The 24,761-nt window shown below is 40.2% G+C and overlaps 1 long non-coding RNA gene across 6 annotated transcripts in view; it reads right to left on the bottom strand.

Moving 5' to 3' along the window:
- The window catches only part of LOC147995542 (uncharacterized), a 119,342-nt gene that overhangs the window by 22,023 nt on the left and 72,558 nt on the right, over nt 1-24,761 (bottom strand). For 4 of the 6 annotated variants that reach the window (XR_015683630.1, XR_015683628.1, XR_015683629.1 and 1 more), the window contains 2 exons: nt 18,365-18,453; nt 9,987-12,878 (listed from right to left, as the gene is read on the bottom strand). This is a non-coding gene — a long non-coding RNA (uncharacterized LOC147995542). Of the gene's footprint in view, nt 1-9,986; nt 12,879-18,364; nt 18,454-24,761 lie in introns of those variants that run through there. The other 2 variants (XR_015683627.1, XR_015683631.1) reach the window with 1 other exon arrangement.

The raw sequence follows: 24,761 nt of genomic DNA, 5'->3' as shown, positions 1-24,761 counted from the left end.
GCGCTACCACCAGGCACTTGCTCAAAGGCAGAATCCCTGCAAGTTTCTGTCATTGCAGTCTCCCCAGAATCCCAGTGGTTAGTTAGTAGTTAGTGTCACCAAAAAAAAAAAAAAAAAAAAAAAAAAAAAAAAAAAAAAAAAAAAAAAAAAAAGAAAGAAAGAAATTGCACAATTAACATAGAAATATTAACAAAGCATTCCAGAATTGCCTGAGTAGATTTGATGTGAACAATATAGCCCCCCTCCAAGTGAATCATATATGCACTTATGACAGAAAAACTACAGCAACCAGGTCATTACAGCACAGACACTGTGCCTCCGGGAGATGCACCATTACATCGCATCCTTGTGACTACTTATCAGGTCAGTATCTAATTATGCCTTTTCAAAGATAAGAAACTGAGACCAGGTATGTACACACACCTCATATCCCCTGCACTCAGACACACAGCACGTTTGACGCCAGCTTGGACAGTAAGAAATACATGAAAACCTTGTCTTGAAAACACAACATGAGGAAGTGGGTGGGGGAGAATTGTTATGCTAAAATTTAAATAATTTCCTCAAGATGAGCTCTCAAGTGAAGGTAATTTTACCTGGCTAGGAACTGTTAGTCAGGCGGTCTTTTATTACTAATAAGTGGTTTTGTTTTAAATTCATGACACAAAAATTCCATTAAAGAGTTCCTTATTATGTTTACTCTGGATAAACTAATATTTACAAACATCTCTGTTTGTTTTTGAAGATAGGTTATCACTCAATACTCCTCACACTCTCCTCTCACTTGCTGTGTGGCCAGGCTGCCCTTGAACTCATGGTAATCCTCCTCTCCCTGTCCAGAATGCTGAGATGATAGGAGTGTGCCTCCATACCTGGCCACAGTTATTTGAGGGGAAAAAATGTGATATGCATCTCGAGTCTGCTCTGGTGAATGTATTACAAGCTCCATTGGCCTCGCCATTTTGCTGGAGACAGACTAACCTGTGGGGATACTCAACTCCCTCATAAGGTAAGAGGCAGCCAAGCCTACCTTGGCACCTCTGTGAATGGAGACAGTGCTGTATTTCTGTCCTGTGCTGCCTTCCATCTGAGACGGTTTCATGGCTCTCTTAGGTGTGCCATGTGATCAGATCTGCCTGGAAACTACTATAAAACCGAGAATCCACAGCCAAAAACAAATGCTTGTCTATGCAGATTAAATGGTTGATTATACTGGAATTCCTGGGTGCATTAAGAAACAAAATAATTGTGACAAATCTCCTACAAGACTTCCTTGTGCATCCTTCTATCTTTGTTCGCAAGGTCTGTGTTTACTGAGTTGCAGTAAAGTATGCATGGACTATTTTTATTCGAATTCAGGCTGAAACACCAGCCAAGCAGAAGGACCCATCCATGACTAGAATGCAATGGACTTCATTATCTTCCAGCTCACTCCTAAATGACTTGCAGAGAGCTGCCAGATGGTGTTTTCCCTCACCCCTTGCCTTGTACTTATTTAATTATTTGAACATAGCATTTGTTCTGCTGTCCTGATACCTCACAGGCAGATATATTGAAGAATTGGTTTCTTCTACTACTGACCGGTGCCTCTAGAAAGTTTCAGCTTCTAACGTCTCCGTGAAGTGAGGGTATAGCTTAATGGTTTGCCCTAACTATACATCCATCATTAATAATAACACACACTGGCTCCGTAAAATACTCCAGAGAATGAGCCAGTGATCTTACATGCTTTCTCCGTTTAATCACTCAACAAGTCACAAAGAAGGATACCAATGACTGTAGGGATTAAGAAATCTACCCCGGGCTAAAGGATGGTGAGGATTTTGAAAGGTGGAGGCAGAGTACCCGAGAGAAGCCATTCTTACTCATCACTGTGCAGTGTTCCTGTGGTGGAAGTTACAAGTAACTCAGTGAACAGAGTTTACAAAATACAAAGAGACCCACTGGTTGTCAAATGTTGGACAGACATTAGGAATGGTAAGACATCAGGTGGATATGAGAAACTCTGCCCTCTCCCTCCGTGAGCCACAGAGAGCTCAGACACTTCCTGCACCCCGTGACTCAGCCACCTTGGTCGTGCCTCAGCCTTCCTGGGGAAGTCTGCATCCTATGCCTGAGCCATGTGTAGGTAAAAAAGCCAGCCCCATGTAACTCAGTGGTCTGATGGACAATGTTCTTTTTTTTCCCCAAAATATAATATCTTTTATTGATCTATTTAGGAATCTCACGTTCCCTAACACACTTTCTTCCCATTCCTCCTGGGTCCGTCCTCCTCTCTCTCTCTCTCTCTCTCTCTCTCTCTCTCTCTCTCTCTCTCTGTCTCTCTCTCTGTCTGTCTCTGTCTCTCTCTCTCTTTCTCTCTCTCTCTCTCTCTCTCTCTCACACACACACACACACACACACACACACACACACACACACACACACACACACTACACCAAGTACAATGCTGAAATGTAGCTCTTTACGGTTGATGACCTTCTAGCAGGGGGATGGATGGGGAGGAGGAACTTGGTTGTCTTTGGGGACTGGCCACTAGGAGTTTAAACATGCTCCAACGAAAGTATGGGCAACACAAATTGGACTTGGACAGTGTTCTTACTGGGTGGGCCAGGGCCAAGGCCTGCCTCTCTCTCTCTCTCTCTCTCTCTCTCTCTCTCTCTCTCTCTCTCTCTCTCTCTCTCTTTTATTCTTTCTCTGCCTGATACTGCTTTGTCCTCTGCCTCCAACAGCTTTACCCCCACCCAGAGAGCTAAGGGAAGCCGAGCTGTCACTAGGCTTCTTCCAAAGAGAAGCAGCTCATTACTGATACCTTAGGAAGTTTTCAAGTGTTGAGAATGCACACACACAGATGAATCAAATAATACACCTTTGACTCTAGTCATGGAGGCACCGAGTATTTGGATGGGTGAAAGTGGATAGAAACAATTACCTACCAAATCTTCTTTGGACTGAAATCAAGTTATTCAGAAAAAAATAAAACATTTGCCGTCAGCATAACACAGAACAGTAATCAACAGATCGGTAGAATCTCACCAATGAATGACTGTAAAAGCCACCAGGTCTTCAAAGTCTACAGTTGAATTGGACTCTTTCTGACTGAAATTTTTATCTTATTAAAAAGCAATGAAACTTAAACCATAGAATAGGATATTTGGAACCAAACAAATTGCAGACCGCAAGGAACAAAGCAATCCTAGTGTAATTCAGATATATGTTCATATTTGGGGGCATACAACTTCTAGTGCTATAACCAAGCTTCTACAGGGAGCTACAGTTAAGGAACTGACAGGGAAGCAGTGCCATCTCCTCTCTTGGGCTCTCTTTATCAGGGAGGAAGAGACATACATCTGTGATAACTCCTGAATAATTTTTCAGAAGTGATCCTAGGCAAAAGGATGGTTCAGCTAAAGATAAGCCCCTCAAACCATAGAGTACTAAAAGTCATCTTCATTCCTTATCAATAGAAGTCCCTCTACTAGTTTTAATCTATTTTATTCGTAATATAAGCAAGATATCCTGACTTGCGAATGCGAAAAAGATAGAGGAAGACATGTAGAAAGAAAGGAGAGAAAGAAAAAAATGTTACCTTTAAGATTTTGTTTATGTAGAAGTGAGGAGACATTGACAGTCTATGAGTAATGTAAGTGGTCCAGTTACATGAGGAGTTAGTGGTATCAGTGATAAGGGAGATGGAGTATAGCTCAGCGGTTAAGAATACTTATACTGTTGTTGCAGAAGACTTTGGTTTGGTTTTTAGCATCCAAATGGATGCATATCACCATCAATAGGCCATGTTCATGGTGCAAATAAACATACATGCAGGCAAACCACACACACACACACACACACACACACACACACACACAGAAAGAGAGAGAGAGAGAGAGAAACAAGCATATGTACAATACATCTACACACATACACATATACATAATATGAGAGCTTTAAACATGATCAATGATACTATCAAAAGGGAGACATGTTCAGCAACAATATTATAATCACTTATTTATTATATAAATTGTACCTTATATAGTTTTAAAAAGCAAGTCACAGTTGGGACTGGAGAGATGGCTCAGCAGTTAAGAGCGTTTGCTGCTCTTCCAGAGGACCTTGTGTTCAGATCTCAGCACCCCTGTCTAGCCTCTCACAAATGCCTATAACGCCAGCTCCAGTAGATTTGACATCCTCTTTTGGCCTCTGAGAGCATGCAGATGTGTGACACACATTAACCTATATGTACACAGATAATGTAAATAAATAATACATATAATTAAAAATAGTTACAAATCATAGGCATGGATGCACTTGAGTGAGGAGAAGAGAAGAGATCCTTACTTCAGATGGCATGATTTGTTTCCCTTAAACACAAATCTTCCACAGATTTTAAATCATGCCAATTCTCTTTCAGACACAGAGCTTCATTTAGCTTAATTTTCTTTCTACTGCCAACTTAAAGTTATTTTGGAAAGCAACAATTTAAGTGACTCCTACACAGAGCAGGCTCCACTAAAGGTGCGCGCTATAACAAAATCATTATATGTTGCCTGACTACAGGCAATTACTTCTGCGAATGCGAATTCTGGAAAAACCCCATTTGGGATCTAGGGGCTCCTATCAAAGAAGGAAAGCAAATGGGGACTGTCTGCACTTGCTGTGGGACTCCCTAAGAATCGGTCATGGTTTCTGTGCTTGAACCACACGCCTTCCCCTTTTCCTGCTGCCTCGGCTCAAATGCAGGGAAGGGTGGCAGTCAGTCTCCTGCCCTTCTCACCATAGGGCGCCAACAAGACTGCAGCCTAAATAATGGTGAAGAAATAAGACAGGCTGCAGTTTCTCACTTCCTCTATTCTAAGGGCGCATGATGTCGCAACTCTGAAAATTTTCAGCCCCAAATACTTTTGTAATTTTTTTGAATATTTTATTATCATTTAAACTTCCATTTTATTATTTGAAGATTGCATTACACTTCCCTTTCCTCCTTTCAAATCCCCAATATAAACTTTACTATTCTATCAAATCGATGGACTTTTTTTCATTATTGTATATGTAAATATATTCCTAAATATATTAAGTGTTCGGTCTGTTTAATGTTGCTTACATGTTTGTTTTCAGGAGTGATCGTTCGGTATTGAATAACTAATTTGTGTGCTCCTTGCTGAGGAAGACGAACTCTCTTGCCTTGGTTGCCTGGAGTTCTTTGTGCTGTTACATAGAGCTGAGGGTTCCTGTGCTCGCTGGACCACACATCCACATCAAAAGGTGTACTGTTGCTGTTCAAGTCATATTTAGGCAACCGTACTGGTTAGACACAGTCTCAGAGGAAACTCCCGGGTCCTCTTAAGTCTTTTTGCACTTGCTTCCAAAATGTCCTGTAGAGGTATCCACTAGGGTTGGGCTCCAAAATTGCATTGGTTGGTTGTGGTTTGATGTAATGGCCTCTGTCTGTTGCAAAAAACATTCCCTTCATGAGGGGTGAGGACTACACTTACCTGTGTGCATAAGGACAAATATTTATAATGCAGTTAGGATTACACGGGGTTAATAAAGTGGCAGTTGCAGCTTCTCCAAGATCCATGATGTCACTAGCCCTGGCCACTTGGCTAGGTTTCTAGCACCAGATACGCTTCTTTTTTTTCTTGAATGGGTCTTAAGTTCAGTAAAAGAGCTGTTGGTTATAGCCAGAGTATTTGTGTCACTACTGCTCAAACCCATCTTGTTAAATAGAAAAGCACACTGACGGACACAGGCTTAATACACCTAGAAGACAATAGCCAGTAAAACCATTCGTTTTATGTGATCCCGGAGCCATTCAACACTTCTGCCTCAAAAGCATCGGAACTGCGCATGGTCAGAGACGCATAGCTAAGGTGCTACTGTGTGCCTTTGATTTTTCATAGTCTGCATTCCCTGTGAAGCTGTCTTACTTTAATGTTTAAGGGAGAACTGTTCGCAACACAAAACATAAAATTATACCTAGCTTTACTCGCTCTCCCAAACGTTGATTTCAAAATAAGCAAAATTACTACATTTCAAGATTAAATGAGTGACACTGCTAATGAAACACAGAGTGTTCTAATTTGCTTCATAGGTCACAGTGTGCTGGCTCTGGCTGCTTACACTGAACAACCCACCAAGAGCGTTTGCATGTAGACTACGTGCTTAGCCAAACTATTTTCTTGGTTGATGGAACAACCTCAAGGTTCACTCATGACTCTCAGTTAAGGAAAAGCTCATCCTTTCATGGAAAATGGCTTTGGGACATTTTTCCTTTGAGCCACTCAAGTGATATATTAACAGTTTTTCTACATTTCAATTTTTTCTAAGTGTAAACTTCTGGGAGGGGAGGGAAGTTGGAAACAACTAAAAAACTGAGTGTATGTACGTTATCAAGATGGAGGCTTGTGGTTTGATAAATGATGAATATATACTTGTAAAAATTAGTAGTGGTGGTTGCAATGGTCATTTAAAAGGTACGTTATTTGTAATCATTCCACAGAGAAGCTAGCTATAAAAGATGCTATGATAGCCACAACCTCCCTAGTGATTTCCGTTCAAAAACAAAACAAAAACAAAACAAACAAACAAACAAAAACTAAAGTGACTGTGGTGCCTACCTTCACCTCCCCACATGAAAAGTCAAGTGTGAGAGAAAAACACAGGCAAGGGAAAATGGGTTTGCCATACCTCAAGTCATAGATGTAAGCAGACAATGGAAGCACTTCGTTTATTTGGAATTTAGAATACCCATCTCTCCCCAACTTTCATATTTGTTTCATTAAATTTTTCATCCTGAATGTGGTCTGCTGCTAATGTTCTATGTTCTAGGTAATGAGAGGAAAGCTTAGTGGGGTATATTTTCTCTTGAGAAGCTGTAGTCTAATGGAGAAAATATTGCTATGTCTCAAGGAACAGACCAGGGAGAGAATCCAAAATATCAAAAGCATCAGAGAACAACACTAAGCAGCAAGGAGCACCCCAGGGTAGATGGCTTGAGCCTGACCAGGCTTTCTCCCATCTCACTGTGTTTGTATTTATGTCTATACAAATCCCTTGTCAGTCCTTTAAGTGCACTATCAAGTATCCTTTAAGAAAGGAGAGATGTGGGACATTGGTTTAATGGTAATAAAATGCACAATTATGTCATCATCTTAATAAAGAGACTATGCTGGTCACTGGGCAGGTGTGATATCTTGTTCTTTACACATAGTCAGGTTAGTAGGTGAGATGCATATCACAAATAACAGATTAATAAGAGGAAAGCATACAGACTCTTTAATCTAAATTTTACATGGTGTGGGGGTTTCCATAAAGAAATTAAGACGCCTTTTTATTTTACTGCTTTGTTTTGATGAAGAGTAGACAGCCATTGAGAAACATTGGACAAAGGGTGTGCTCTTGGGATGATGGGGATGGTCTGAGAGAGCCATCTCTTAGCACAGCCTGTGTTCAAACTCCTCAGAGACAAGAACTTGAGTTCATCTGGGAGAAGGAACAGGTAGAAACTCCAAAGGTGGATGAATGTAACATTCCGAAGTGCTTAAGCCTCATGTTTGAGGTGGCATGTCCTGAACCCCATCACTATGGAATCAAATCTGATAAGGTGAAAGCCCAAACTCCATCTCTTAGATTCAATATCTTAAAACAGAGATATAAACTGTCAGTGTACACCAGCACACATTTCCTAAGTTTAATGGACTGCAATCACATTTACTAAATGACACTGTAGGTGCAGAACACGAGTTCTCTTTCAAGCACAAGATTAAAGAGAGAGTTTGGGGAAGTCAATGGAAAGATCAGCAGAAATAAAGCATATCTAAAAATCCCTTATCTAACTCACCTAGAGCCCCCTGACCATGCTGGAGCCATTTCCCTCCCTCTGGGGAAGTTCTAATCATAAAGATGACCAGCACGGTCACAAGCATGGAAGGATCCAACAGACCCTTCCACATACTCTACTACAGCCCAGGATCCCTTTTCTGTTAAACTTAATATATAAAAATCTTACTTCTGGAAACTTCTGGAGTTAGTACTAAATTTGCTCACAAGTAATTTATTGGCCTCATCACTCAGACCTGAATGGGTAGAAAAACAAAAATGTTTTTCCTATTTCTATGACATAAAGTGAGAAAAGAAGAGAAAAAATCCCTTTTCATTCCTCAGACAACCTATGATAGATCCAAAACCGAATTTTTAAAATATGTTAATAATGTATATCCATCTGGGATGACGTTTTGTAAATTTGAAGAGTTTGCCAATTCGCTGCTGAATCTGACACTCCCATCATCTATCTTAATGCCAGAGCCACATCTCTTCCTAACCTAGCTTCTTAATTATTCAGGTTGTTAAGATAGATTTCATTTAAACAAAAAAAAACCTACAGTTATCATCTTTCTCATAATCATAATCCGAGATGAAACACTAACACGTCTAAGAGCTGTGCCAGGGGATGGAGACGCCTTAGTCAAAACAGACCACATCAGATCACAGCATGAAGGGTGTCAGAAGGACCGTACGCAATCTTAGTTTCACACACTCATATCCGAAGAGCCCTCTATGAATCTCAGTGGTCACCCCACCCAGAACAGTGGCATGTTCCCATGGTAACTGATCTATTTTACAAAGAAACGGGAATGTTAAGGGAGGAGAAAATAACATAAAAACTGGAAGTGAATACTCTGAAAATATGATGACAGCAGGCAAAAGCCTCCAGGACACATCGAGAGGGAGTTTTGCCACAGAAGGTAAGATGTAGATTCGGTGTTTGTTTAGAATAGTTTTTTTAAAGTCCAAAGCAAAGCTAAAAATAAGGTACTCAATAAAATAATTGGAAGAGAAGAGGAAGAAAAGGAGAATGGAAGAAATGCAGCAAAAAAGAAGAGGAACACACAAAGCAGTGACGTCCTTCCCTGTCAGGTCCACCATCAGGGACATGACAGAGAAATGTCAGTGACTGCATTCATCACTGGCTCTCAGATGTGATCAACTGTGAATGGCAAAGAGGGAAGTGTCCCTCATTAAAACCATCTACTTTAGGTGTCCACAAAAGTCATCTATGATTCTAGTGGCCACCGTGATATGTGATAGATATTGATCTTCCCAGAGGAGAATTATTGCAGAAGTTTGAGTTTAATTCATTTAGCCAGTTTTGAATTTTGAGAACAGGAAAACATATGTTCCATTCCCCGGTGACATCGTCCCACTCGTCTATGTCAAAAGTAACCATCCAATAAACGAAAGTTAAGTTTTGAAGAAGAGCTCGTGTAGCACTCATGAACAGCCAATAGCCTGGTTCTGGGTATTTGTAGTTTTGGTATTGTAGCCTCCGGTGCACCCCTTAACCATTGTGCTTTCTCATTAGACTTGGCCTATTTCCAGGTTTACAATAGCAATTAAAGTGTACTGGATCATTTTCACCAAAATTTGTTCACTATACTTGTCACCAAGCAGTCACAAGAGGGGATGGACAATTTATCTAGCAGATTGGAATAAATTTATAATCCAGGCTGCATCTACAGAGCCTCTGAACACATCAGTGCTTCATGAAGCATCCCCTCATGACCAGAGTTCTTCACGCTGATCAAATAAGTAAAGAAACTCCGTGCTCCAGGCTCTCACCTATGCACACAGGGTTTGGTTTGCTGGGTCTAGAATAAGACCTACCTACCATTCTGCACTTCGGAAGCCCCTCGTTCAGGGTACTGTTGGCGAGGTCACCCCCCTTTAAGTAGTAAAGCTTTGTAGAGTAAGCATCTACCATTAGACACTTTGCACTTTCCATCATGTGAGCAACCGCTTTACACTCTGTACTCGGAAGCCTACGAAGGAAACTTTACACCCCTTGATAGCTCAAAAAGCACTACACTGATGGAATTCCCTTAGACGTTTGTAACAATAGCTCCCTCACAGAGGCATCTGTCTGCTTGCTTTCCTGTCTGCTTCTGTAGCAGTGCATAGTGTTAGTGATCTGGGGTTTAGTTCTTCTGACAAAGTTTATTGTATTTATAAAGCACGCTGATATAAAAACATAAACATGTAGTCATAGATTCAAAACACAGACCTGGGCAGCAATGATGTTTTTGGCAACATTTAGAGGAAGAGGAAATTGTAATGAGTTTCTTTTAGTCCCCTACAAGAAAACCACAAGCTACATTTCATACTTAGTAGAACAACAGCATCAGCATTCTCCATAGGGGCCAGTTACCCGGGCACTGTTAAAATGTTATTAGAAGCCATGAATTGCAAACTGGGCCAGGTGAACAGCATAATGGAACAAACAGGACATTGCAGGAAGACAGCAAACTTTCAGGGGGATTCTCTAAGGTCCCAAATACACTAGTTAGCACACAGATAGATTCAGCAGGAGGTTTGCCTGCTTTTGAGTTCTAATTTTTATACTAACTACTTTGCAAACCAGGAAACTCCTCATGAGAAATTTCTGAAGCCCTTGCGGTCATTCATTGCAATGATGCATCAGTGCAGGCTGAGACCTGCTGTAAGTTTATCCCTGCGAATACGGATGGAAAATATCCTTTCGTACATGGTTCTTCAGCTATTTGCAAGATTCAGAGAAATAGTAATAGAAACATCTAGGTTCTTTTCTCTTCCCTTTGTCTGCAAGCTTTTTAGAGCAAAAGAGTTCCATTCTACTCACCGTGTTGCTTACTGCCTTACCCTTTTCTTCATGAACTACAGAAAATGCACAGATAATTTTGTAGAGCAAAGACGGTAGAATGTCAGTGCATGTTTCCATGCTAAGCTAGCATTCCTTTTGCTTATCCAGCACCCAGGTTAGCATGCATGTCTGACAGTGGTGGAAATTGTGAGTGGTTTTCAACAGCTGGGTGTTCAGCCACTTCCAGTGCAAACGTACGTGTATGAAAATCATCACAGGTCAAACTGCACCTTGTAAGAGCAAAGGCAAGAAATGATGGTCTTTGGGCCTGATGGTGTAGAGCAGAGACATCAGTCAGATGTTCTCAGTTACACGGGACAACTTTTGGAGACTATCTATAGAGTCACAGTGACTAACTATACTAGTCATGATATGAAGTATATATCAATTGTGAAGTGGGATCTTAACTGTCCTCATTGAACCCACTGATTAAACATGTGAGGTGATATTTTAGTCTATGGTTTGGTAACATCACACTACACACATAAATAAAAGCATCATATTGCCAACTGTATATATAGACAAGATAGTAGGTAAGTCACAGAGATGTATTTAGTCCTTTTAAAAATATCAGTTCAGATACATTGTAGTCAGCAAGTATCACAAGTTGCTATAAGATAGCGGTATAAGCAAATAGTTTCAGTATGCTACAAAATTACATATATGTGCAATCATAATGGCTCAGGATCACACTGACCCTGTCCCATTAATGCAGTAATTAAGTAGATACAACTGTGAGACAAGGATCTCTGTTTCATCTCGATGTTGAAAGGTAAATTAGTCTCTTTTATTTTCTTTGGAGCCAAAGCTAAAATCAAAAATCTCTAATACACCCTATTATACAACCTGTGCCTTCAAACGCCAATGGCACAGACAAGCAGGGGAAGATGCTTCTTCTGCACGCACTCTCAGCCCTCACAGCCTATACAGAAACCACACCCCAGTCACTAAGGCACCTGCTACCTTCAGAACGGAGCTGTAAATTTTAACAGATCAACACTTCAAACTTTGCCTGATGCATTTGCATGTACAGAGCTCTGGCCATACATTGAATGCACTCTCAAGAATAATAGTGTTTCACATATTTTCATATCAGATGAGTAACAAGAAAAAATGTTTACTGGATTTTCTGCCTTTTAAATGCATGAAATAAGTTAAATTTTAAAGAATTATAAGGCTTCACTATATGTGTCATGTATATATACCATATATCATATATCATCTACATCATATATAAATATGGCAAGTCCAGTGCCAGACCTCCAATGACCTAATTAGTGCACACAGTGCCGTGACTTTTACCATTGCCTCACACCTTGACAGTTTCCTCTTTCTCTAATCCAGAAGATCAAAGCCAAAGGGTCCAGGCACACTCAAAGATACACATGTCCTAAAGAGTATGGCTTGCTCTGGCTGTCTAGTGCTTAGAAGACCTTTGTAATTTGCTATTTTGATGATATGTTCTGCTTTTCTTTGAAATTTTGCAATTGTTTTGTTGTATTCTATGCTTATCACTTACCCCGTTTCTTACTTCTCCATAGTTTTATCATCTCGGCTCCTGTACTCATTTCTCTTTATCTATGTGCTCTTTGCTCCGAGATCTACATAAGTAAACATCACTCCATGTAACACACATGCACACATGCACATCACATACACAGGAGCATCCACTATGACCTCCCCAGATGCAAGGAAAGTGATCCTTCTCTTTCCTTTACATCTATATGTCTCTTCCACTTTATGGGACAGTGAGCCTCTCTTCTCAGTGCTGGGAATACTCAGCACAAACCAGTTTGGACAGCATCTCAGCAACTCATGTGCCCCTGGGCATCCTGGACCACTGCCTCCCGATCTGTATGCTGTTCAGCTGTGGGTCTGAGCTGCCCTGCAACATTATCTTGTTCTGCTGCATGAAAAGCTCAAGTCTTCTCATATGCCTCTCCCCATTCTCTTCAACTCTCAGACAATGGAATTTTCCATTAAATGAGGGAACACAGCTCTTGGAGGGAGAAAATCGGGTGTTTGTTCTCTTTCTTCTGTCCACTATAATACAAAGCCTTGTTCCTCCTCTCGGGAGAACGGGAGGCTGGCTGGCAGTCAGTTTGACAGAAGGAGATCAGTGCAGCGGAAAATTGGATAACAGGATAAAAATCTACGGGGCCACAGGAATCCCATCAAAACTGGCTCCTCCTGTCAAAACCTAGACAGGAGGCAAGGACGAATATAGAGTGTTATTTATATTTAAATATTTCTAATGATATCATAATTATTCTGCTGCCTCTTTTAGGCAGCATTTTTCTGTGAACCACAATTCTGCAAACCAAATGTTATATGTTGGAGATAATCTACATAAGAATCAGACAGCTTCAATCAGACATCTGGAAAACCCTATAAACTCCTCAAATAGCTATTTCTAAAGGACGGGGCATAATAGCTTTTTCTCTTCAAAGATACTTTTCTTAGAGCACAATAGTCAAGTTAAGAGATGCAAGTTACTCCTGACTCTTAAGGATGGGAGAGCCAACCTACCAAGTAGGTAGCTAAAAGTTAATTTCACTTAAAGTTAAATAGGGTATTTTTTAAAAAAATATATCCTATTTACTTTTTTTCACAATATGCCATACTGGGTTATTCTACAGTTCAAATTGCTGGCTGATTTTTTTAATATTTACTAAACTTAATGTTAAGTTTCCCAAACTGGTGTTTTAATTGCTCAAAAACAGAAACTTTCTTATCTACAAACTCAGACCAAAGTTTTCATATAGATATTCTGTATGTATTATAATTAATTCTGACCTTGAAAGCTGGCATTTCAGAGTATTTTCCTCAGAGAATATACTGCAAGTAGCATTTATACCATAATAAAAGACAAAAATGGATGGACTTAGAATTTATAGTGGTAATCAAGATAATACAATCTCAAACTAAACAAAAAACAATTGCATGTTCTCGCTCATATGTGAAATCTAGCCAATAACTGTGTGTGTAAAAAAATGTATATGTAGGGACAGTGCAATGTAGAAAAGGGCAAGAAAATTAAATATCAGGGATGTGGAAGGACTGAATGCTGGTGGTGAATATGAGATATGAAAAAGGACAAAAAGCTAGTTGTTTGTCTAGTTTTTAAATCTCCTGGGTTTTTAGTTCAGGTGGTGGAAAACTGAATAAAATATATTCAATCATAAAATCCAATTTTAGAATATGTGCTGCTGGAAGCAAGCACATTCTACAGCATCCGGTGTTCCCAGGCAGTCTCCCAGCCACGTAGTAACCGGGGCCCACCCTGCGTAGCTGAGATCAGATGAGATGAGGTGCGTTCAGGGTGGTATGGTAGACCATGAAATCCAATGTATAGCCACACAGCTTCCATTCCAAATGACTAACTGTGTATGAGCGCAGTGAGACATGTGAGCCCTCGGTCTGGTTAATTGTGTGTGTGTGTGGGGGGGGGTGTCTGTGTGTGTATGTGGTTTTGTTGTCGCTGGTGCTGCAAAGTTTTTGAAATAATATTTATAAATTTTTTTTAATTCTAAAAGGAAAAAAAAGATTCAATTCTAAAAATTCTAAAATGGACTTTATGTTGTACTTCCATGGAGTTTCTGTCCTAGAGTTCCTGAGGTCTTAATGGCCTTCTTTGTTCCAGCATATACATGTTTTTATAGAGAGAGGAACAGTTATACACAAGCAGATATTAATACAAACCTGCTTAATGAAACATAAAGTCGAACACTGTCAGGGGAGGGTTGATTTAAGGTCATTAAGGTATATAAGTGTCAGTAGGTCATTGCTTATAGTAGCTGAGACACTGTGACAACAGTTGAGATTACATAATCCTAACATACGAGGGCACCCCATTCACTGTACAACAGACAGAACATATCCTAACATACGTAATCCTAACATACGAGGGCACCCCATTCACTGTACAACAGACAGAACATATCCTAACATACGTAATCCTAACATACGAGGGCACCCCATTCACTGTACAACAGACAGAACATATCCTAACATACGTAATCCTAACATACGAGGGCACCCCATTCACAGTACAACAGACAGAACGTATCCTAACATACGTAATCCTAACATACGAGGGCACCCCATTCACTGTACAACAGACAGAACATATCCTAACATACGTAATCCTAACATACGAGGGCACCCCATTCACAGTACAACAGACAGAACGTATGCGTGAGCTCTCTTATGCGTGAGGGTGAAGCAAGTGAGGTTCTCCACTGTCAAAACACCTTTGGCTCACAAGGTTTCTGGCCATCTGAACCCATTTTATGGTACGTAGTTCATCTCCCATTGCTGCCAACTTGATGGGAAGCCTCTCTGCTGCTCACCTGTATCGTTTTTGTCCCCACCTTTGCTCACTCATGCTCATTATCTGTCTGAAAAGCAAAGTCTAATCCTTCAACACCCATCTGGAACATCAGCTCTCCTTGAAACTTTTGTTACTGTGTTTTATTTTTTGTTTTTTTTTTTCATTCAGTTTTATTTTTTTAACTTATTCCTTTACATTCCACTCACTGCCTCACTTCCCATCAAGCCCTCCCTTTCCCCTTCCCCCCTTCCCTTCTCCTCTGAGCAGGTAGGCTCCCCCACCCTGGGTATCTCCCCACTCTTCAAGTCTCTGGGGGGCTAGGTGCTTCGAGACCAGCCAGGGCAGCCCAGCTAGAAGAATATATCCCACAGACAGACAGCAGCTTTTGGAATAGACCCTGCTCCTAGTTGTCCGAATCTACATGAAGACCAAGCTGCACATCTGCTACATATGTGCAGGGAGGTCTAGGTCCAGCCTGTGCATGTTCTTTGGCTGGTGGTTCAGACTTTTAGAGCCCCAGGGATCCAGAATAGGTGACTCCGTTGGTCTTCCTGTGGAGTTCCTATCCTCTTCAGGACTCACAATCCTTCCTCCAGTTCTTCCATAAGTTTCCAAGCTCCATCCACTATTTGACTGCGGGTGTCTGTGTCTGTCTGAGCCAGTTGCTGGGTGGAGTTTCTCAGAGGACAACTTGCCTCTCAGAGAAAATGTTTATTTTCTTCTTTAAAAAAATTCCGAGATAAGGTCTCACATAACCCAGCATGTGCCCAGAACATACTACATGGCCATGGGTGATCTTGAAATACTGGTGCTCCCCACTCTCTTCGCTAAGTGCTCAGACAATGGATGGGTTATCACCCATCCAACTCATGGACTGCTAGAGATCAAACCCAGAACTCCATGAATGCCAAGCATGAAACTGACAGCCTCCTCTTCCCCCCTGGAAGCCTTTTCCTGACAAAATGAATGGATTAGTTATTTTGTGTGCTGCAGTGTTCTAAATCATTAACACGTATGACCTTGCTTGATTTTTATACTATCAGAACAGGTTATAATGCAGAAAAATGCCTAGAACACTTAAAAACAAAAAGTCTCAATAGCTTAAAAATAGAAGTCTAGATTCAAGTCCCTCTATGTGCACTGAAAGCCTATACCCATCCTTTCTCATATTACATTGTGCATTCTTCTCTAGCCTCTACCCACTAAATTCCTTCTAATCTAGATGGCCATATAACTTACATGTGTGTTCTTATGATTATTACACTAGTCTAGACTCTATCTTTAGACTAGAACTATGCAGGCCTTTATTGATCTTAGCCCCAGTCTACTACCAACATTCAATTTACTGGTCAACCACAGTTTAATAATCAGAAGGAAGTTAAGATCCTTGGGTTCCTCTTTACTACTGACTGGGGGTATTCATAGTTCTATGAACCCTGTGGAGCTTTTTTCCTTTGGTGCACTGTAAAAGAGTTCTCAAGAAGCATTTTAATTCCCATCCATTCAGTCTCTGTTATATGAATATTTCAAAGGAAGAACATTAAAGAGATATAAACCCTTCTATGTGCTGTACTAGCTTGTGCAGAAACATTTCAGATATATCAAATCACATATAACACTAAGCATATATCACATAGCTATGCAAAAACCTAAGTGAGTCCATAAAATGTAGTCCGTGTAGCAGTGATCATGTATTATGAGCATAACATATAAAAGTAATCTATTCAAAGATCTAATGTAGAGGTGATAATAGTAATATTGTATGTCATCTTAAAAATTTCCTAAAAGTAAAACCCACCTATTCTTGTCATGCATTTTCAAGCTAATATTATTGTGAAAACATAGATATGTTAATTGACTTGAGTGCAAGGGTCATTCCACTGTGAATACATACGTAAAATCACAGTGTACTGCACAAACAAAAATAACTCGTGCAGTCATTCATGGCTTCTCAGCACTGCACTGTCATACTGGGAACTTGCAATGGCCTATTACTATGGTCACAATCTACTATTAAAAACATGTTCAACAGATAATCATGGTGTATCTACCCCACATATTCTGGAACTTGCAGACTAGCAAAGCCCATGTTAAGAAAGAATTGTAGAAATCATAAGGTACTTTATTTTTCTTTACCTTTTTTATCGTTCTGGCTTTGTACATACTCGTGCCCTTGTCCATATTATCATGTGTGTGCAACACATAGAACGACCTGGGTGTCAGTTCTCACCTTCAGTCTTATGCAGGATAGATACCCTTATTCAATGCTGCCTATGCTTGGAGACTATCCTCTGAAGATTCCCCTGTCTCTGACTCATGTCTCTTTGTAGGAGTTACCTCATCTGGATTTATATGGGTGCTGGAGATCTGAACTCAGGTCCTTATAGGACTTCAGGAAGCACATCACCTACTGAGCCATCACCAAATTTATATATATATATATATATATATATATATATATATATATATACATATATGTATATATATAATTTTAGGTGAGTTCTTCTTTAAAAAAAATGCCAAGGTGACTAACTCCTGAAGAAAGGTCACTTCATCTACTTTCTGTTCTTTAGAAGGAAATTAAAAGTATTTTTTGAATATATCTAACTTAGATCAATTCTGCCTATCATTTTTATTTGCTCTTAATATAAATATATAAATGTTCTCTTTTGTGTTTATTTTTCTTACCCGAATTTGGATGTATTAGCCTAAGGTTAAGTAAATTAAGTGAAAAATATCCCCCCATTGTTCTAGCATCAAAACAAAATGTGGTTCCTTGATTCTGTGACTTATTTAATAGAGCAAAATCAGATATCAACTAAAGGCTTGTAATTTAAATTATGAGCACAGGGGTTCAGAGCTGTGCTAATTCATTACCCACACAGCTCTAGTTGAAGTACCAATTTAGAGTCATGTGTGTCACATTAATTGTAATCTTGTTTCTAAATGACAAGATAAATATCCCAAGGAACATAATATATTATGGTCATAGGTCAGCCTAAATAAATGTCTAAAACAGATTAGCACTAACTGTATGCAATATGTCAGCTTTATAAAGTTACAAATGGATAAATTGTATTAACATTTAGCAGATTGTTCTATGTATCACATCAATATTTAGCTCTAAGCACATTAATACTCCATTTAGTTATAACACTCTGAAAATATCACACACAGGGAAACATAAAATCTTTAACTCAAAATCTCATACTTGAGTTTAAATAGACTAACATAAATTTTACCCTTTCCCACGAAGAGTCTGCAACTTTGATGCACATGCATGTGAAATACATATGTTTGGTTCCTAGTGACTCAACTAAACGACAATACTATAATTAACAAAATATACTTACCACAATGCAGGTCCTACCAATATATTCCAATTAGTTTGCGTGTGCATCTCCCCTTCATCTGGAACTACATCAAAACCCCATCTGTAGTCCTAGAACAGAAAAGCAAGTTGTCGCTAAACATGTCAAGAAATAAGTGTGGGAGGGGCTGGGGATTTAGCTCAGTGGTAGAGCGCTTACCTAGGAAGCGCAAGGCCCTGGGTTTGGTCCCCAGCTCCGAAAAAAAGAACCAAAAAAAAAAAAAAAAAAAGAAATAAGTGTGGGGTAAGAACGCAGTCTATTCTTAGACTCAACTTGAGACTCAACATTTCAAATCTGAGCTGAGATTAATCTATCGTGCCATATGTGTACCTACATGTTCTAAGGTCATGGGAGAAGTATATAGCCAACTCTTGTTTCACCATGTCTGTATGTCACTGCATACTGCCCTTTCCACAGGTCAGAATGCCCTCTTAGACATTAGGATGCCCCCAGCAAGTCTTTGTATCTTGGATGGACTTTCCATATTAGGTGTTTATTCATTTCTCTGACAAAAAAGAGGTAAAGATTTATTGTGGCTCACAGTTCAAGGATAGCCCGTGATGGTGGGGAATGCGAGGCCACAGAAGCAGAAAATGGAAGACCCCACAGCATCTATAGGTGGGACACATAGAGCAATGGATGTCCATGCCCAACTTACTTTCTTGTTTTTATTCAGCCTAGGGATGTTTCTCACGGAATTGTTTCACTTCTATTTCAGAAGAGCCTCCCCACCTTAGTTATTCTAATTTAAAAGTCTCTCCTGGAGATGCCCCAAAGTTTATTTCCATGGTGATTCTAAATCTCGTCAATTAGACAATCAAGATTAACCATCAAAAACGTGTTGAAAAGTCTCTTTGGGCGCATGGATGAACAGTGAAGCTCAAGCTGTCGAATTTCAACTTGCAGAAAGGGCTGCTGAGCTCACGGGTGTTGCTTTTTTGTATAACTCTTTAAGATTTCAACCATATGTCTTTAAACCAAGGACAGCTACCTCTAGTTGATCAACAGCTCGTTCTGTTCCAAAATTAATCATACATGGTCCAAAGTTATACCAATATTCCCTGTAGACAATGGAGCATTCTTTGTAGAAAGTAGAGAGTGTCACAGAATAGCACTTCTCCTCTGAAGATGGGACCTTTGTTTTGCTAAGTGAAATTTGTGTGAAAATGAATTATCAAGGCAACCATGGGGTCTACATAGGAGAGGTTTTTTTAAGATAGATTTTCAGGTTAACAAAGAAGAAAACATTTGGATGAACAAGATGCTCCTTAAATTTCCCTAAGCTTCTGCTGGGTTGTGTGTGATGGGCATCCCATCCTCTACACAGTACTTTGCTGGGACAAATGCACTACAAAGCTACAGTATTCTGTCAAACTGAGGCAGTATTGGTTGTCTCACTTGAGATAGAACCATCCTGGACCACATTTGGATGGCACCAGCACAAAAGGAGAAATCAGTATACTGAAGATATTTCTCACTGTGTTTAAGGTGTTCATTGGGAGTTGTGTCCCACACAGCTATGGATGCTGACTCCACTTCAGTGGCAGCTAGGAACAAGGCTCAATCTGATGCTCATTTAGAGACCAAGAGAAGGGCAGAGTGACATGGAAAAAATGTATGGCTTCACCTTTCCCGGTCAAACATTGCAGCAGTTCTAAAGTGAAAATTGTCAACATTCCCGGAAATTCAGAGCAGATCATTTAGTCAATCTGTTCCAATGAGGATCAAAGTAACTTTTGAAACTTCACTGGACACTCATTTAGAAACCACATCAACAACTTTAATTTACAGAATAGAGCCTTCTCAAGGCAAGAGCAGCTTTAAAAATCTCCCTGCTAGGATCCAGTGTGCTGTAAACTAACAAACACAGAGAATTTGAACCCCAAGTTTCTTCTCTGAAGCTGTACAAAATTAACATTTTTTGGCCTCGATTTTTTTTATCTGCATGCTCAGGTATCAAGGAGCAGGTGGGGGTGAGTAGCTGAAGGAAGAACAGGGCAATCCAATAACCAGAGCAGCATGACTCCTGCCTACCTATGGTGCTGGCTGGAATTAGTCACCCAAGGCTGTCATAACAGAGTGCCACAGACTGAGTGGCCTAATAACAGAAATTTATTTTTCCATAATCCTAGAGACTAGAAGCCAAAGATCAATTCTTGGCACATCTGGCTTCTCTCGAGGCCTCTCTTTGTGGCTAGCAGATGTCTGTCTTCTTGCTGTGTTCTGCTGTAGTCTTCTTTTCCTACATGCATGCAGCTCAGGCTTCTCTCTCTCTCTCTTTAGAGGACATCGGTCATATTGGATTAAGACTCAAGCTGATGATACACAACTTTAAGTGTACCTTAAAGAACCTATCATCAAACGTAGTCACACTGAGCTTAGGCCTTTGACATATGCATTTGGCGATATTACAAACCCACAATACACACGCATTGTGCCTAACTCATAAAGGCTGGTATAAGGATTCAGTGAGTTAGCACTGGTAAAGTATTTAGAACACGAAACACCACTTTGCAAGTATTTATTAATGGGTTTTGAAAATTAATTTTTCAAAATCTTTGAGGGCTGGGGAGATATTTCTGCGGGTAAAGGCTGGGACTTGAGTTTCTCCCAGAACAAATGTAACAGTGCAGGGAAAAAAACTGAGTCTGTAAAAGTTGTCCTCAAATTAATACTTGTATTCTGTGGTACACACACACACACACACACACACACAAACACACACACACACACAAACACACACACACACACACATAATGCATTCATATATACAAAAGAATAAATAAAAAATTTGAAAAAAATTAGACAGGGACTCACTACATAACCCCATTAAACGAACTTCTACTGCCTCTGGAAGTAGACAGTTGGAAGAAATTATTCATGCTTAAAATTCTTATTTTAACATTACTTAATGTATTCTTGATGAAAGGAAGGGCCTGCCACTTCCTTACAAGCAGGTACAAGGCTTGACCATTCATTATTTCTACACAATAATTTATCGCAAAATTTAGTGCATAGTTACTCATGTCAACTTGGGTGACTTGAGAGATGCCTGGGTGAGTAAAACAGACTACTGGGTGTCTCCAGAGGGCATTAGGTCAGTAGCACTCTGGACTAAGCAATGGCACGAGCAATGGATAGATTGAAAATCTTCATGGGTAGACTTTTGGGAAGTGTAGGAACTTCAAGGGAGGCTAGTTAAGGGAGGTCGTCACTGGGAGTATGTGTGTTAGAAAGGCATAACGTGGTCTAGCTCCTCCCGCCTTGACTCTGGCTACAATGAGCCAATGAATGTCTCTGCCTGACTACACCCTCCTCACCTGCTGGATAGGAACCTGTAAAACCAGATAGATCTTCTCTAGTTCTGTTGTTCTCTCAGGCCACAGTAGTAAAGTCCAACAAGCAAACCTAGCTCTTAAAAAGAATTAAGCGCTATTGCTTGATATCCATTTCATATGCTGATTAATGCACAGCCTGGTTGAAATATTCTACCTAGTCTCTCATAAGACTACAAGACATTGTCAGAAGCCTCGACTGGGCTGATCACACACTTCTGAGGTGGACAAGTTATTGTCAATATTTGGAGGCAGCCTCAGTTCTTCACTATATGGGCTTCCTTAAAGTGCTCCTTAAATGCCTTTCAAATCTGGCAGGTGACTCCCTGAGAAGTGGTCTGAGAGATATCAAGGCAGAAGTGACAATGCCTTTTATGAGAGAGACTCAGAAGATATCAGTTATAACTCAGGCTGCACTCTATTGGTGGAGCCGATCAGCGCTGATGCTGTGTCGGTGGTCTCTACAGAAGGAGGCAGTCACATAGCAAGTCGCCACAGAAGCCAACAATGGAGCAGCTATGTTTGATCAATCAGATATTCCTGCAAGGGCCATGAAACCTGTGGGATGGTAGAATAACCTGGTAACAGTAAAATACTGTTTGCAGCTCAGGACTGATAGTAAGTTGGGACAGCCCAGTGACCCCATCTCAGACAGACAAAGGCCCTCCTATGTTATGGGCTGCCCTTATAAAACACTTTGCATTTTTTCAAATTCTTTTCATTTCCCACTTTCTCTTCTCAATCTCTCAGTTCTGGGGCAATGCCCCTTATTTTTTCAATAGTTTGATTTTATTTTCTAGCTAGTCCTTTTGTTTCTGTTGTTTGAAACCAGGAGCCTTAAGTGATAGAATCCTTAAATTTCCCCATCTTTCCCCTGTTCCTATTAATTTTCCCTCTTATTTTAAGCTTCCTGTCCTAGGATCCTGGATACACCATGTGGAAAACCTTCTCTGAGCCCTCAGTCTAGGTCAGACACCACACTCCATGTTTTGGTTGTTTCCTGTTCTCACGTCTGTTAATAAAATATGAACCACACTTACTTGTCTAACTATTGTTACATAGTCAATTTCCCTCCAGTGGAATTTTGCTCCAACAATAACAACAAAAGTACAGACACCAAGAGAATCTTGATCATCTCTTAAATTCTCAGGACCTCACATAGTAGTTCCTCCCAAGAGTCAATTAAAGTGAAAGATATCTTTTTTGCAGTTTTTCATATCTTTTTAAAAGAGCTGACCTTATTCAGAAGAGAGTATATGTCTTTAATTTCCTTGTTTTACAATCCCACTGTATTTTTCCTGTGGATTTTAAAATAACATATTTTAAAAACTGAAGTTTTTGTTGTGACCTTTTGACACAATGGATGTCAGATAAATATATTCTCTTTTCGGTGACTTCTTTCTCTTTGAGAAAGCCAAAACATAATGAAAAGTTTGCTTTATAAGCATCATATTGAAAAGGGAGTTTTTGTTTGATTGGATTGTTCAGGGCCATCTGTTGAAGGAGGCCTGTCTGAGAACTTAGTAATGGGTCCTCAAGCCAGCTTTCCTCCTCTAAGCATGGCCAACTGCCGTGCCTCTGCCCACTGCCCCATTTTCTTTTTCGATATGATATCACTTTCCAAAACCACATGTGAAGATCTGACAACAACTTGTTTTAAAGATGATTTAGCACTGATCAGGTTTGAAGATTTAAAGAAGCAGGAGAAAGGAAACACATTTTTTGAAAGGATTCTAACATCTGGGTTTATAAAACTGAAGTGCCTTGAAAATGAAAACAAGACTTGTGTCATTTACTTGAGAGATGATGAAGTTCACAAATCTTTGTGATGTTCCAGTTCATCACTTAATCCCTAAGATGAACACAAAAGAAATTCAGAGGTGACCTCTTGAACCCCACACTTCCTTAACCAAAGAAAATTAATGGACGTTTACGCAGGACAAGGGAGTTGTCTTGATGTCTCCTTGAAGCATATTTAGCAAAATTAAATCTGGAGGGACTGGTGCAGAGTGGGGAAGAAGGCTCTCGAACCTCTGACTAAACACAGCTTCAACATCCAATGGCCAATTTGCTGCCACTGTCGTCTACACCCACCACACCTAACTGACCCTCTATAGCACAGAGCATCCTTTGTCCTGCTACATCTAACACACACAACAGAAAGTATCATGTCATGACTACCACCCATGTCCTGCTTCCTGCTAGACCACTGTTCTGGTAAGTGTGTGCATGGCAGGAAGGCTTCCCAGGTAGTCCAGGGCACGGACAACTCCTTCACAGTGTTGATTCAGCAGCCTGCTACTCTTCAGTGCATAGGCTCCCAGAGAAAATCATCTGAAACCATTGTAACCAGTTTGGTGCTCTGATAGATTTGGGGGGTTGGGGGAATGTAATAGCAAAGAGACTCTAGTCTCTTCTAGAAACCCTTGATAAAGGATATTTACTTGTACAGCAAAATCTACATGGAGAAAACAACCAAATCATAAAATATTGTGACACTGTATGTGTATCAGTAGGTCCCTCCTCCATTTGCAGATATAGTTAAACTACAAGTGTTCTCTCCCTCCCTCTCCCTCTCCCTCTCCCAGTCTCTCTCTCTCTCTCTCTCTCTCTCTCTCTCTCTCTCTCTCTCTCTTGAAGATCTAGTCCAGGCAGGATTCACCTAATGAGAAGAGCAGCGCAGACGATTGAACCAGTTACCACAGACTGAACATTCACCCAAGCGGCCCAAGCAGCAGTCCTGAGACACAGCACTGGGTGACATTTATCTCAGACCTTATCCCAACCCATTTCTGTGCACATAACACTTGGTTCCAGATGGGCTCATGACTCAATGTCCATTATGAAAACTAAGCTCTTGCTCTAACCTTAAAGGGCAAAATGTTTCTTTGCTGTTAGATGAGCTGCGTAACCACTACACAGCCTGCTTTAAAGTGGATCAACAGAGGAGAAGTGAAACTAGCAATAAATCCTGGGCCTATGAGAGACAGAGTTCTCCACAAAATACTGAACTTCCCTTTGGGTTGAGTTATTTTGGAAGGTTT

Source organism: Rattus norvegicus, chromosome 3, assembly GCF_021556685.1.
Source record: "Rattus norvegicus strain SHRSP/BbbUtx chromosome 3, alternate assembly SHRSP_T2T, whole genome shotgun sequence".
Classification (NCBI taxonomy): Eukaryota; Metazoa; Chordata; class Mammalia; order Rodentia; family Muridae; genus Rattus; species Rattus norvegicus.
This window is presented reverse-complemented; position numbering and strand designations above follow the sequence as displayed.